At 34.3% G+C, this 13,565-nt stretch overlaps 1 long non-coding RNA gene across 15 annotated transcripts; it reads left to right on the top strand.

Annotated features, from left to right (window-relative positions):
* The first annotated feature begins 1,463 nt into the window (after positions 1 to 1,463).
* Positions 1,464 to 11,437, top strand: LOC126715974 (uncharacterized). Of its 15 annotated transcripts, none has more exons than XR_007651980.1 (6): positions 1,464 to 1,998; positions 6,532 to 6,671; positions 6,790 to 7,489; positions 9,752 to 10,377; positions 10,476 to 10,627; positions 10,713 to 11,437. It is a non-coding gene; the product is annotated as an uncharacterized LOC126715974 (long non-coding RNA). The 15 variants fall into 15 exon arrangements; XR_007651975.1 differs by having other exon boundaries at positions 1,464 to 3,786; XR_007651976.1 differs by lacking the exon at positions 1,464 to 1,998 and adding an exon at positions 5,773 to 5,926.
* The last annotated feature ends 2,128 nt before the right edge of the window (positions 11,438 to 13,565 follow it).

The following is a 13,565-nucleotide window of genomic DNA, read 5'->3' as shown; positions in this document are numbered from 1 at the left end:
TTGTTGTCGAAATTCATTCTCTTTCCTCATTTCCCTAAATAAGTTAGAACAGTGCCTATAACACAAATAAATTCCAAATTTAACAATATTAAGCCAAATGACTCTGTATAAATAGGACTCAAACCAAGTCTACGGTTTTGTGGACAAAGATAAAACTATTAGTTCCAATCTTATTGGAACGAATTTTCATATAAAGTAAATATATTTTATTAGGGACACTCTTCTTTATTTTTTATTAGAGATACTCTTTAATATGTTGCATTATCCATTGCAAAATTGTCTATGCCTCAACTTTTTTTTTTCTTAAATCGGTCTATGCCTCAACTTTGGTCAACTTTAATCTCATGGGGTTAACAGTAATAATTTATATATATATATTTGGGTAGAGAAACTTATATTTCATATTATAAGAACATTTCAATTGTTAATAAATTTATATTTCGTGTTATCAAACTATCTTCTTTTTTTTTTTTTTTTTTTTTTTTTTTTTTTTTTTTTTCCTGTAAACTGTTATCAAACTATCAAAAGCTCCAACGAGGTGTTTTCAAAAAAAAAAAAAAAAAAAAAAAAAAAAGCACCAAGGTAAAGTGGGTGCTCACAAATAGTTGGAAGAAATCATGTTTAAAGGAAGAAGGATAGAAAAAGCAGAACACCATGATTAAGATTGACTGCTTTAGCAAGCTTTAACAATGCTTTACTTTTGTAAAGCAACCATGGTTAAGTTGCTTTTATTTTTTTCCTCTGAATAACCATGATTAAGTTACTTTTTTTTTTCGGTAGGAACTAGGAAGCTTCAAACATCAATTCATTCAAACAGTAGATACACAGAACCATTACCTTTGCAAAAAAAATTATATAATGTAATATATTAAAGTGAAAGTTGAATAAAATTTAAATTAGATTTTAATTACACTATAATTTTATAATTGTCATCTCAAATTATATTTCAAATGCTTTCAATTTTATCTTAAATGTCTTTGAAATTTAAATTACTTTTAGTTCATCTAAAAGTATTTTCAACTCATTTGACGATACTTCTAAAAGATTTAAAACTAATATAATTTCAAATTTTTACAAAGAAAATTTTTTCATGTTCTAAAAAAAATAATTGTTCATTTTAAATATTTTCATAATAACTCAATTAATTGTATCATAATAACAAAAATTTTTAGCGAGTTCTAATTAACTCAACTGATAAAATTTCTAGCAATCAAATAAAAAATTTGAAGTTCAACTTCCACCTAAAAAAAAAAAAAAAGAAGGACCTTTCCTTAAGCGCCTACAGTAGATGTGGGATATGTGCCAAATGCTAAATATTTGTGACATATCCCACACCAAACCCAATTTGATCATTTCTCAAAAAAAAAAAAAAAAAAAAACCCAATTTGAACCCATTTAACAGATGTAGGATAGGGTATATTTGCAACATTAAAACAGTACCGTGACAAATTTGCCACGGTACGGAACGCGTTGTGGCATATTAATTATTTTTTGTTTATTCCTCTTTCTGTCTCTCATATCTATTTCATCTTCTCCCTCAGCAATTCCTCACCGCCTCCATCCACTCTCTCACATATCTCTTTGTTCTTCTCCTTCAGCCCGATCTACATATGTGCCTCCATCTCCACTCTCTCACACTCTTTCTTCTTTCCTTTCCCCTTTTGCTCTATTTTCTTCCCATTCATGAATATGAGCCACCACCGATTTCCTCTCTACCATCACTGATCTAATTTGTCCCTTCACCGGTTTTTTTTTTCCCCTTTTTGTTCGCTCTCTCCTCTCTGTTCTATCTCAGAGTCGCCTATCGGGTTGTGGGTTTGTGATTTCGGATTGTGATCGGTGTGGGTCTCTGGGTTGTGGGTATCTCCTCTCTGTTCTATCTTGAGTCGCCGATTCGGTGTTCGTCGTTCTCAGAGCGTCGATTCGCTGTTCTATCTCTGAAGGTTTCATCGATTCACCGTGAGCCAAGTTGGTTTCATCGATTCGTTCTCCGTCAAGGTTTTATTTTTGTGCTTGCTTTTTTTCGTTACTGAATTTGAAAGCTTGAACCTTTACCACTAATTGGCTTAGTATTTTTAAATTAAATATTATATTTGATGTGGGTTTTTAATCTTATCATCTGGGTTTTAATTAATTTGTGGGATGGTGTGTGTGAGATTTGTAACCATGTATAGTAAAGTTGCTGTGTATGTACAAGTGTACCGTCTAAAGGTCAGATTATATGCTTGCTGTGATGAAAGAGTTACTTCCCCTGTGTAAGGCTTTCTTGCTGCTATTGTCTCCACTGTCTTCTCTCTTGACTTTCTGCTTTGCTGTGATGAAAGATTTTTGTTCTTTTGATAAAAGCTCTGTTTGCCTCTATGGGAAAATACCCAGAAAAGTTTTCGATGAAAAACATGGTTTAATCAAGCTGTTTAAGGAAGAATATAGTAATTGTTGATTTAGAGAAGCATTTTTGTTTGTAAGAAGTAAGAAATAAAGGAAAGGAAAGTGCTTTTAGGATTTGCTCAATAAAAACCCAGTATTGAATTCTTTACTATTTTCCTTGTTATTTACAGAAGACAGAATTCAAAAGGGAGAGCTAAAATTTAGAGAAATTGGGTGTTTGCTACAAATTAAATGGAAGTTAGGCTTTTTGTTTAATTATTGATCTTTGCATATGGAACTACGGCTTTATGTACAGTGAAGAAAGTAGTATTGTTCATTCATTTTTTTAGTTGTAATTGTTCTTACTTTTTGCTTTGGTTAGGGAAAGTGAATAATTTCAGGTAATTTCTTTACTTGTTAATCCTTTTTGCTTTTGTATATATTGGAAGGAGCAAACACTCCAATTCAAACTCTGTGTCTTTTGAAGTAAGGGTAGTGTACAATGAAGAGAGCATTGATTTTAATGGCCTTTAACCATTCGTTTGTCTTTTTTGTAATCTCTATCTGTTCAACTATGTATTAACTATTAAGGGTCATGCAAATGTGAGTCTTGTCAATTCAAGGTCTAAACTGGCCAAAATATGACAGTTGAATTAAGAGGATTCTTTGAAAATGTTACCGTTAGAATTGATGAGATTTGAAAATATGACTGGTGTAGGAACAAATATTACCGTTAGGAACAAATATAAAGAAAGAATAAAATAAGAATTAAAAAGAATTAAGAAATAATATTTAAATGAAATGGTAAAAATATAGAACATCTGATAAATGGGATATTGTAAAATGATGTGGTAAAATAATAAAGTAGGCTTTTGGTGTGGCAAAATGACATAATTTTTACAACGGCTGCTACAGATGCTCTTAGGATTGGGCAAATACCACTCAAGTCTAAAATATTTCAAAATTGAGCAATTAGGTCCCTAAAAGACATATTAGTCCCTAACACCCTTAACAGTGTTACCCCTCCCTCATTTTTCTTTCCCTCACTTAGAACTCTATCTAGTCTCTTCTCTCTGGTTCCTCTTCCTCTTTCAATACCAGCCAAAGCCATAACAAAAAATCCCAAATCTTACCACAAAACTCAAATAATAGATGGCTCTTGCTTTTCGTTTCTTGCTTATAAATTCCCCACACAACAAACGATTCTCTCTCTTTCTGTGGAGGAAAAAACACTGAAAGTTGAAATAAAAGGCTGAAAGGAAAACAAAGTGCTGAGAGAGAACCCCAAAAAACAATGGCTCTCAAACTCAGTCTTTTAACCTCTCAACCTCCAAAGCTGCCATCTTTTACTCTCCAGCAAAAGTCCACTCTCAGATCTCCCAAGTTCTTCATGGCTTCCACCCTCAGCTCTGCCTCTAAGTGAGTCTCTTTTTCCAGAGCCATTCAATTTTTTTTCTTGAATAATCAGTGGATCTTTGTGTTGTTTCTTGTTTTGGGGCTGTTTTTGGATCTGGGTTTTTGTTTTTACATCTTATTTTTGGCTTTTGAGTGTGCAAATGATTGTATTTGAATTGTGTCAAATGGGTTTTCTTCTTTTTCTTCAAAGGGTTTCTATATCTTTTTGGCTTTGGCTTTGAGTTTTGTGGTAAGATTTGGGTTTCAAGGGTTTTTTTGTTTGACCTGAGTTGTATTTGCCCAAACCTCAGGGAGGTTAATGGAATTTACCCAAAAAAGAATATATATTCAGAGAGCAAAATAATCTATATTCTCCTTCTCCCTTCTAAAATCTGTTGTCTTTTTTTGGTTTAACAAGAAAGCATGGCTGGGACCTTTGTTGGCGAAGCATTTCCGTTTGCGACCTCAGTAGGAGGAGCTTGGGGTTTTGCTCTTGCAATTAGGGATTGTGATTTTAGTTATGCGGTTGCTCCGACCCGAAATTCCGTTGCTGGGTTCGGAGCCCCGAATGCCAACCACTTTTGTCAGTGTGCCGTACAGTGAGTTTTTGAGTAAGATTAATGGCAATTAGGTTCACAAGGTTGAGGTTGATGGGGTTCACATTATGTTCAAGTTGAAGTCTGACCCTGCAACTTCAATTCCAGCTCAGGACATTGAAACTAGTAGTAGTAGCAGTAGTAGTAGTATTAGGTTGCAGGAATCTGAGTCTTTGTTCAGGACTGTGGCGCCCACCCAGAGGGTTGTTTACACCACCACTCGCCCCACCGATATTAAGACCCCCTATGAGAAAATGCTTGAGAATTCCGTGGAGTTTGGCTCCCCTGATAAGCGGTCCGGTTGATTCTTCAACTTTGCAATGGTGTCCATCACTTTTTAGTAAAATTATACAATTACTGTTAATCAAGAATATCAGAAAAGGGGTTTCTTCCTAACCAATGGCTGCCCCTGCTTCTTTGTGTGGTATTGCACTGAGTTTGATCATTGCTTCCAGGAAAAAAGCTGTGCTACAAAAATAAACAAGGCCGAAATAGTCATCAAAATACCCGCCGTATATGCCCTGTGTGGATCACCGGCTATGGCAAGGAGTGCATAAGAATAGCTAAAACAAAGGGTGACATTGAGTGCGAAGATCAAAACCTTCATGTACCCATTTGGAATGAGGAAAATAATTAACGAGTTTGAGATCATAAATGTGATAGCATTACAAACGAGGAACACCTGAAAAAGGCCATCTGGTGGTTGCAGTACTGCTTGTAACAGTCAACTATCAAGCGGTACTCAGCCCTCCTGATGCACTTTGGCAAGATAATGGTCTGTGTAATACCACTGAAGTAGGGAGTAGTCCTGATGGAACCACTGATCTGTCCAATACAATATTATTGAAAACCAAAGCAGGTTTTATTATGCTCAATACTGACAATAAAGCCGTGTGTGAACACAAAGCAAGGACAGCCATTGCTTTCGAAGATGACCTTTTTCAAGTTTTATTGTCGGTATTGGACATAATAAAACTTGCTTTGGTTTTTGGTAACATTGTATTGGACATATCAGTGGTTCCATTAGGACTCCTCCCTACTTCAGTGGTATTGCATAGACCATTATCTTGCCAAAGTCCACCAGGAGGACTGAGTATCGCTTGATAGCTGACTGTTACAAGCAGTACTGCAACCACCAGATGGTCTTTTTCAGGTGTTCCTTGTTTGTAATGCTATCACATTTCTAATCTCAAACTAGTTAATTATTTTCCTCGTTCCAAATGGGTACATGAAGGTTTTGTTCTTCGCACTCAATGTCACCCTCTGTTTTAGCTATTCTTATGCACTAGCCATAGCCGGTGATCCACATAGGGCATATACGGCGGGTATTTTGACGACTATTTCGGCCTTGTTTATTTTTGTAGCACAGCTTTTTTCCTGGAAGCAATGATCAGACTCAGTGCAATACCACTGCAATACCACACAAAGAAGCAGGGACAGCCATTGGTTAGGAAGGAACCCCTTTTCTGATATTCTTGATTTACAGTAATTGTTCTCATTCCAAATGTTGCAGTAGTGATGCTTTGCGGTGCCAGGTGGAAGCTGATTTTGGTACCTCTAAGAGGAAGGTACGTAACTACATCTCTACTTCATATGATCGGTTTTGGGGAAAACTAGAATCAAAGATAAAAGAAGTCGTAAAAATGATGAATTTTCTAGCTTTACAAATAACTACTATAGGTCTGAAAGAAGTTCATAAAGGGAGATCTTCCCAAAGTGGGTCCACAACTTCTCTGGTAGACCCAGAAACTATCATTTACGGTAGGGATGATGATGAAAAGGCAATAGTCAACTTGCTGCTCTCAAACGATGTAGCAAGCAACAACCACTCTTTTGTGATTCCCATTGTGGGCATGGGTGGGGTTGGAAAGACAACCCTTGCTCGGCACATCTACAACAACCAAAGAGTCATAGACCATTTTACCTTTAAAGCATGGGTTTGTGTTTAAATGTAGAGAATTAAAATTTCGTTCATGCCCATGTCACTCTTCCCTTGAGTCTTTTGTCATATCCGATAGATATAATTCTCTGTTATCATTTGGTTTGGATATCTTTCCAAAGTTTTGTAGTCTCAAAATCAACATGAGTGGCAACATCAAGTCTCTTTAAGTTTGGGAGGGACATGAACTTGTTATCCTAGCTTTGGAAATGAGGGAATGCCTTAATTTTGCAGATTCTCCCAGTGGGGGATTGCCAGCCCCCATCCTTACACTGTTAAAAGTTCATGATTGCCTTTGTCTCAAGTCACTTCCTGAAAACATGGATACGCTCCTCCCATGTCATCAAATTTTGGATATTGCAAACTGTCAGCAAGTTGAGTCTTTTATATGAATTGTCTTGCCATTGAGAAACTCATTGCCAATAGGAAGCAGTGGGGTTTGAAAAGACTGCACTCTCTTAATCAATTATTATTGTCTTGTCATGATTGCAGGGAAGAGAAGTGCTTTCCTGAGGAGGACTTCCACAAGTCTTAGCTCTCGTCCTATAAAGGAATTTTAAAATCTGAGATCCCTAGACAAGAAGGGCCTTCAACTCCTTATCTCTCTTCAACTATTGTCTATCTCAGACTGCCCTAGACTAAGGCAAATGCCAGAAGATGGATTTTCTTGTCTCCATTCTGAGATACAGTTTCATCAATGTCTTTCCTTGACAAAACAGTACCAAAAAAAAAAAAAAAGATTAAAAGTGTGGCGCAAGATTGCTCACATCTCTATCATACAATCAATGATGAAGTCTCATTATCTGAGCCAAAAGTGTAGACGAGATCAAATCCCACTTCACAGTATGGTACTTGTTCCACTTTACCCTCTAAGCCTCCATTTGATTTTATTTATGCTTCTTTCTTACGTTGTTTATGGATAAATAAATTTGAAAAATTTGTTAATCTGATAAAAAATGGAAAAATAAAAGGATTTCTTCTAAGAGTGTTAGTCCGAAGCTGGAGTTCTCAAGTTTTTGTGGCTTGTTTTGTAAGATTATTTCCATTGATCAGTAGCAAGCGCCACAAAAGGCTTGGTCAAACACATGCCAGAAGAGCAGTTAACAAAACAATTGCCAAGGAAGAAGGGAAAATAGTGGTGAAAGATTGGTCACATCTACTGCATAAAAAAGGATGCCCCAACCCAAATCAGGTATTGGTTCTACTTGAGTAGCTAAGTTCAATCTTGACTTTACTATATTTCTTTTTAAGTGTACATGGGAAAAAAAAAAAATACAAAAGTACAATTGAATGTTTGAAATTGAAAATATAAAACATTCTCTTGAATTTTTGCAAATCATAAAATGTCCACAACTTGGGTCTTTTCCAGAAGGTGGTCTGCTATCTAATCTAATTTTTTAGCAATCAATATCAGCAAAAAACTTATTTCCACTAGACATTCCTGTAACTAGACATTCCACAATAAAATTTGTCTATGGAAATCACAAAATTAAAGGAAAATAGGAAATATTAATTGCAAAAAGAGACAGTGTCTGATTGGTTGGCTTCAGTTTCAAGTGAGGTTCTATGCTCTTCAAGCATACTGGTAGTGTGATGATGTATTCTTCCCATATGAGGCTATTATTTAAATGTCATTCTTCCCATGTGAGGCTTAAAAAAATGATTCTTTGAAGAGGTGGCTGAGGTTGCTTGTCCACTGCAACTTAAACCACTGAAAACCCTAGCTGTATGCCCAATATTCTAGAAACCTCTCTCTCTCTCTCTCTGAGCCTCCATGGCCGACCACCAAGGTCAGCCCTTCTCATCTCGTCAGTGACAAACCAACACTTAAATGGCCATCCCCTTGATCTTCCCCTCTATCCATCGATCTTACTTTCTTAGAGCTCTCAATAGTTGATGGGCACTATTGTTTTTCAAGCTGAACCAGCAGGTGTAAACTTTTTTGTGATTCACCCATAGAAACTCCGATGCACAACACAAGACTACCTATCAGTCTAGTATCAGTTATCGATCTCTATTCTTGGAGTTTTGAATTTTGTCCTCCTGTCCATGCTTATTAATCATGTGTCTATTTCACAATTATTACTTGTTTACACACAACTAACAATAATAGTTTCTTTATGTTCGGGGGAAAGTTCACCCACCCTCATTGAGGGTATTCATCGGGTTTAGAGGTTATCATCTATATAAGTTACTTTTACTAAAGTTTGGCAAAAATACTTATTAAAAAAAAAAAATTTTGCACTAATACTAACACATGCCATGCCTTACACACACACTTCAATTTGAAGACACAAAAAAGTGAAAGCAGTGAGCATATATAAAGGATGATATCATATGGGATTGAATCAAAAATCTGCCTCTGCTTCCTTCCATTGTTTTTATCTTTTTCTATACTAGCAATGGTTGATGTTATGGATCATAGTATAGACATGTTTTTTCAGTGCAGTTTGAAAAAACCTGTGGTTAGTCTTCTAGGAGATTGCACTGGTGCCAGGAAGGATTTGCTCCATAGATACTCACACATGCTATCCCCCCATAATAGCTGGCAATGTTTGATATTGTCCATTTGAACCACCCCTCTATCACTCAACTTGTAGTCTAAATATATCTCAGTGGTTGCCCCCTTGTCTCCATGCTTCTGAAAATTCCATTAGTGTTTGGAAAGATTGGGTCCACAGAGTGGCTTTATGCTGAGAGAGAGAGAGAGAGAGAGAGAGAGAGAGAGAGATGGTGTTGGTGGCTGGGGTTTGCTGTGGAGGAACATGGATGCTTCTATTCTTTTAGATTGGAGAGATGGAAGAGAGATGGAGGTGTTTAGGCCAAGATCATATTGAGAGAGAGAGAGAGAGAGAGAGATATTGGTGAGAGGATATTGGTTATATTGCCTGCGTGACCTTGATAACCAGCAGAGGATATTGGTTATCGGATCCATAACACTTCTTAGGCCATCATTTTGGCATAATTGAGCTACCACAGTGCAGTTAATTTGCATACACTGACTGTATACAAATTTACTTGGTCTCTCTTAGATATCTAGGTAGCGTGCACACTGGCATGCCATAGCCTTGGCTACATGCTCACATTAGGCTACCATGGCCTTGGTAACGTGCATGCAGGCATGCCTTGGCTTTGACAGCGTGCACATGGGGCTGCTATGGGCATGCCAACATGCCTAATGGAGGTTATTTGTGCATGCTGGGATGCCTAAATGAGGTTATTTGTTCATGCCCACATGCATGCTGCATCGCCTTGCTCCCCTCCCCTTTGGCCAAATTGTGTTCCTAAATTCATTCCAAGATTTTAGTGAGGGTTTCCAGTAATCGGTTCAGCATTTTGAGCATTTTTTAAATTTTTATGATTTTCCTATTTTTCCACTTTTGAAAATCGTTAAAAAAAAAATGTTGAATTTGGACTTGAAATTTTTCTTACTTCAAGATTGGATTTTTCTTAGCATGTGTGCAAAAAATCAGGACAAGATTCAAAGAATTGCCCTAAAAAGGGTCTTCCTCCAAAAATCAATATTTCCTAGTGCTAGGAAGGATCTGCTCCTAAACGCTCTTTAGGGAGGAGTAGTTTGGCAATGCATGATGGCAACCCTCCATGAGCTTGGCCATAGGCATGCTTAAGCAAAGGTAAGATCGCCCACTGTATTGCTAAGTGGTTAGTCTTATCTCAAGGTGGTTTCAAACGATAGGCCAGTGATATTAATTTGTATCTATGCAATCCCACTATATGTTTGCATAGTCTAGTGATATTCATCAATCACCTTATAATTTTTTGGCTTGAGTGGTTAGTATTGATTGATGAGTGTCCTAAAAAATTTAAAAAACATGAATTAAAACTATGGTGTGACACATGTATGAAAGCATGTCAATTTCCAAAAATTAGGTATGTAAGTCTATATATTTACAATTGGTTAACTTTGAATATATATAAATGCTTATGTGAATTGAAAATAATATTTCAGATACAGGCTTGAAATGCAAGTTGGTGATACAACAGAACATGCAAATTTTGTAGTATTTGTCAAGAAAGAAGAGAAGTTGCCTGGTACACAACTCTTCAATATGGAAGAAGGTGTAAAAATGATAGAAATAAGTTATTTGTTTAATTAAATTAATTCTACTACGTTACACTAATTGAAATCTAATTTTAAAAAAAAATAATAATAATAGGATGAGGATGGTGACAATATTATTCCACATTGTATCAAATGCATAATTGGAAAAACCTACATCTTCCAAGTGAAAGTTACAATTTCTTCATCGGCAAACAGAACTTTACGGCAACTGGAGTATTTGAAATTGAAGGAAATGAACAATAACAGGTAAAAATGGTTCACTTATACTTTATTGATGAAGTTATAATATTATCAGTGATACATAATGACATATTGCAATCTTTGGTTATAGGAAACAACAAAAAGAGGGACTAAGAATGGAAATGAAGTATCCAAAGAAACAATTTTTGCTGAAGTAAAGAAAACAAAAATTTTGAAGAAGTACAATTGCACAAATAAATATTATTTGGCTCTTTTTTAAAATTCTTACAATCTTTAATTTCCTTAATAAGAAAATAACTTTTGTATTTTTTCTGTTTTGCTGATAAATCCAAAATGAGAATGTGGAAGCTCAGATAGAAGTGTTAGATGATTAGCGAACATAGAAAATATTTAAATGAAACTTTGAATATTTAGACTACAAATCAGGTCGTGATGTTGTGCTTTCTGATAGAAGAATAGATACTTCACAGCCTAACGACTAGTGAAGGTCATATTTTAACTCTGCAGCAAAACGGCACCATATCTCATTATTACAAACGGTGACGTTTCGGGTTTTAAAGAGAATTCTTTCAGTCAAGCTATACGACATCGTTTAGCCTTAGAGCTTCAGAGTCCGTGTTAGCATCTTCTTCAAAGGATTAGCTGCTGAGATATTTTTTTGTAATTAGATATTTTCTGTTAAGAGCACATTAATCACACGTGTAAATAGAGTGTAACTGATTCCAAGCTTTACGGAATTATTGTTAGTTGGTTAGATTAGGTTTAAGCTTATCTCTTGATCTATATGTAGAGAACTATACCCATTGTATTATTCAGTTAGTATTGCTAATATTCAACCAGATAGATTTTACTCTCTGTTCTTTCTATTCCGCCATTGTTACACTGTATACTTTATTGTTTTCTTCACTTTCATTTTAGAATGATTTGAGTTTGGAAATATTTACTATTTAAGCTATATTTTTTTGGAATCCACAAGGGAGCTAAGTATATGCTTTATCTATTTTTTAGAGAATAGGAAACAGAAATTGACTATTAACTCACCCACCCCTTTTTTAACCTGCTCGTGGATACGCTAAATTAAATGGAACACGAGTACTCGTGAGCATTCAAATAAGACAAGGCCTAATGCACCACTTGTGACTACCAATCACGTTCTAGATAGAATTGAGAGAGCAACTTTTTAATATCAAGTATTGTGGGCACTTTAATATTATTAAGGCTTCTAGATGCAAAAGACTCAAATTTGTCCATTTGGGTCTCGCATATGCAAAACTCACCAATTTACTTAACAAAATCATTTCACATATTACCTGAACCATCATTCATCCAATTTGGCCATTTAAGGTCACTTTCAATACATCATCCAAGGGGTTATATATTGAAAAACCTTGAAGTAATTAGTCAATAAATTAGAAAGAATATCATTCCTTTTTCGTAAAGATACAAGAACTTTTGCTCCAAATTCTTCTTCACGAACTATAAAGACTTTAGTGGATTAGCAAGCATATTCTATATATATATATAAAAGTCGAAGTGTAGCATTTATTATTGCTACACTCTTGTTTAGCCACCTCATCTGCCATATTATTAGTCTTTTTCATATTTATTTTTAAAATTTAATTTTTTTACAATATTAACTATATGAATATATTGACTTTATAAATTCATTTTAGGCGGTTTAGCTTTACATATTCATGACATCTACTTTAATTTTAATGTTATAACTCAATAATAAATCTATATATCTAAAAGCTAAAATGTAGCATTTATTATTAATATACTCATGTTGAGTCATCTCATCCATCATATTATTAGCCTTTTTCACATTTACTTTTTAAATTTAATTTTTTTACAATATTAACTATATAAATATATTGACTTTACAAATTCATTTTAGGAGGTTTTAGTTTTACAAATTCATTTTAGGTGGTTTTAACTTTACATATTCATTTACTTTAATTTTGATGTTATAACTAAATAATAAATCAATGGAAAATTAAAACAAAAGTGCTGTATACATATATTCCTCTTGGGTGGTTTTAAATTTAAATATTATTTTGCCTTTTTATCTTCCTTTATTGTGGCTTTTCTTATTCTCATCCTCTTATTATAAATTTGCCACTCAATCTCTTCCATTCTATGCATATTTTTCCTATACAAAAAGGCTCTCTCTCTCTCTCTCTCTCTCTCTCTCAATTTGTTTTTCATTTTTTTGCATTTATTATTATTATTATTTTTCTTGCATTTCTACCTAAGATTGATGAATATTTGTGTTTTTTTAGAATTCTACTCTCGGTTGCTTATAACTAAAAAATGAAATAAATGAAGAATAAAAAAATATTTTTTAAAAATTGTATAATAAATGAAATTGTCTTAATGTTGTCATAAAAAAATTTAAAAATCAATTAAATTGTTTTGATTTTGGTACGACAGAAATTATATATATTACATTTGTAATTGTTGCTATAATAAATGAAAATATGATTACGAATTACATTATTATTTATTAAATTAGTCCAAATTGAAATATATATATATTACCACGCGCAATGCACTAGGTTCGTGACTAATTTATGTAATAAAATAGAATGCTTGTGTTGTATTTTAGAGTTATATCCATGTTGTACCAGTAATTTTGCACCCTATAACCATAATTCTTATTATTTCAATTGTAATTATATAGGTTGGAAGAATCTCTCCCAATCCACGGAAATTCATATAATCATGCATTTGAATTAAATCACAAGCGTCATTATTTTATAGGCAAAATATTTTCCTGGCCAAAAACATTTGTAGGAGCTAAAATATAATGTAGAAGACTATTGTCAAAGTTGAGAGGTACTTTTTCAACCTTTTTTTTTTTTTTATTTGATGTGTTTTCAACCTATTTGGTTTCAAAGTATTGAATAAGTAGACAAAAGATTAGCTTTTTACATTTTATTATATAGTCTAATTTACTTATTAATAAAAATCCTGTGTATTG

The sequence above is a fragment of the Quercus robur genome, chromosome 1, assembly GCF_932294415.1.
Source record: "Quercus robur chromosome 1, dhQueRobu3.1, whole genome shotgun sequence".
Taxonomy (NCBI): domain Eukaryota; kingdom Viridiplantae; phylum Streptophyta; class Magnoliopsida; order Fagales; family Fagaceae; genus Quercus; species Quercus robur.
This window is presented reverse-complemented; position numbering and strand designations above follow the sequence as displayed.